This window comes from Trachypithecus francoisi, unplaced genomic scaffold (genome assembly GCF_009764315.1).
Source record: "Trachypithecus francoisi isolate TF-2019V2 unplaced genomic scaffold, Tfra_2.0 Lachesis_group6, whole genome shotgun sequence".
NCBI lineage: Eukaryota > Metazoa > Chordata > Mammalia > Primates > Cercopithecidae > Trachypithecus > Trachypithecus francoisi.
In genome coordinates this window covers 114,026,757-114,029,330 of record NW_022681471.1, presented here as the reverse complement: position 1 = coordinate 114,029,330, position 2,574 = coordinate 114,026,757, and the positions used below count along the sequence as shown (strand labels likewise).

The 2,574-nt window shown below is 40.9% G+C and overlaps 1 pseudogene; it reads right to left on the bottom strand.

Annotated features, from left to right (window-relative positions):
• Positions 1–1,320: 1,320 nt before the first annotated feature.
• Positions 1,321–1,967, bottom strand: LOC117078015 (annotated as a pseudogene).
• Between the last annotated feature and the right edge of the window lie 607 nt (positions 1,968–2,574).

Sequence of the window (2,574 nt, the reverse complement as noted above, 5' to 3'; positions counted from 1 at the left end):
TCCATGTTGCCAAGGTACTGCTACTATTTTTACTGTTACTTTTTGGTTTCATCATTGTGTTCTTGGTGCAGGGGAGTCGGCTAGGAGTCACAATGCCATGGTGATTCTCCAGCAGTGAGAATCACCATTTGAGTTGTTTCCTTGTACAACAGGGTTAGAGTCGGTGATGCGGTTACCAAGTTGACTCTTCTCCAATCATGCTGACATGAGCTAGGATCTGGAAATTTCTCTCATCCCTGGAGAAGATATGTGGTGTCCAGAAACATAACTTTGAAAGATCAACCTTAGAAATTCTCTCTGAATTATTAAGTCATCCCATCACCAGTCCTGGGGCTCAAGCCTGTTTGCTTTGTGGTCTTCCTTCCCAAAATTATTTCTGTATCTTTTTTTATGATATGCTGATAACTTCAGGTAGACAGGGTTGGGGAGAGGTCTCTATGGTGAGAGTTCTTTCGTTGTCTCCGTGGTGATCCCTACATAGGTAATAAATCCACAACTTAATTTTATTTCTTATCTTGAATTTTATTTCTTATCTTATCTTACCACTGGCTTCAGCTTTGGAATATGTGTGGGAGAAACTATTGGGGCTCATACAGCAATTTGTGAAGCAGCTTGTGCCAAGCTTCACTGGAGACTTAGTCTCTCTTTTCTATTTCTTTTTCCTTTCTTCAGGAACCCAATGTCCTTATGTGTTTTGTATTCTGTCTCCTCCTGGTTCCTTTATTAAAAAAAACAAAAACTGAAACTAAGGTATAAACAAATGATAAAGCAATGTATTACCTCCTGCAGGAGATGGCTTTTTAAATGGAAACAAGGTAATGAATCTCTCTAATTATGCAATTTTGGGCATTGAAAAACTATGTGAAATAGGGAAGAATGAGAAGATGTTGAGGAACAAGACTTGTGTACTGACTATTCTGTGCCCTATTTTCCCCATCTGTATTATCAACTTCTGAGGGTTGTCGTGTGGGCAAAATGAAATATAACATGTAAAGTGTTTAGAACAGTGTTTGACTTGTCATTTAGCTATTTTTCTATTAATATTTATTTTTACTCATTAGGACAATTAAGAAAAGTTTCCTTCTGCATCTTTAACTTGAAGTCTGTTTTTTCCCTTTATGGGGAAGGTATAAAACCTTGCTATTCAAACAGTGGTTCATAGACCAGAAGCATAAGCCACAGACAGGAGCTTGTTAGAAGTGTAAAATATCAAACCCCATTCCAGACCCAATAAAGCAGAATCTGTAGTATAGCAAGACTCCCAGGTGATTCTTTTTTTTTTTTTTTTTAACAGAACAATAAACACCTTTATTCCACAGGTGAAGACAAAACGAGGATTTATTTGCCTTTCCGGGCCTTGATTTTCCTAAGATAGAACTCCAACTCTTTGCCCTCTAGCACATAGCCATCTGCTCGGCCACACTGTCTCGGCCTGGAAGCAATGCATGCAAGAAGCTTGCCTGCTGGAACTGCTCCTCCAGGAGACTGCTGATTTTGGCATTCTTTTTCCTTTCATCATATTTCTTCTGAATTTTTTTAGATCGTTTTTTGTTTAAAATCTCTTCTTCCTCAGGAGTCAGCTTGGCTCCCTTCTTGCGGCCCAGGGGCAGCGCGTAGTGGGACTCGTATCACTGTCGGTACGGTGTCCTGTCGATGAGCACGATGCAATTCTTCACCAGAGTCTTGGTACGGACCAGCTCATTATTAGATGCATTGTAGACAACATCGATGATCCTTGTTTTACGAGTACAACACTCTGAGCCCCAGGAGAAATTCCCTACGTCCAGCCTCAGGGCATGGTATTTCTTGTTACCTCCCCGCACACGGACTGTGTGGATGCGGCGGGGGCCAATCTTGGTGTTGGCAGCCGGGTGCCCCAACTCATACTTCTGCTTCTTGTGGTAGGGCTTTCTCTTGCCCCTGGTTTTGCGGCGCTTGTGCCAGTTGTCCCGAGAAATGCCCATCACTCGGCTCTGGCTATATGCATTAAAGTTCGAGCAGTCTTGAATAAGTGTAGTGGTTCAAAACAGAGGCCTTTGAATCAGACAGCCTAGTTCCAATTTACTAGCTTTGGAATCTTGGGCAACTTTCTTAAATTCTCTGAGTCTTAGGTCTTTCATGTGTAAAACCTGGGATAATCACATCTATTTAGTAGGATTGTTGTTAGGATGAAATGGAAAAATATGTAAAGCACTTATTGATGCGCCTGTTGGGCAAATACCAAGTGTGTGATGAATTGTGGCTATAACTGCTCTCAAAAGAAGCTGTGAGCTTTTGATACATGCAATTTCAAGCCCCCAAGGGCAAAGAACTTGATCTCATTCAATGCAGGATTTTTCATACATTCACATATTTTTAAAGATACACAAGGAATGTTAGGACCATCTTTTACAAATCAAAAGAAAAAAAAACAGTTAGGTTTATTTGTATTGGACAAATTCTGCCTGTTTGGGCCTTCCACTGCCTTGCTGGGTAAGATATATTCAGGTTAGACACACAAGTGATCAGTTGGCTGTGACATGTGGAAGAAGTACCAGCAGGTCCAGCCAACACATTTGAGTATTTTAGACATAA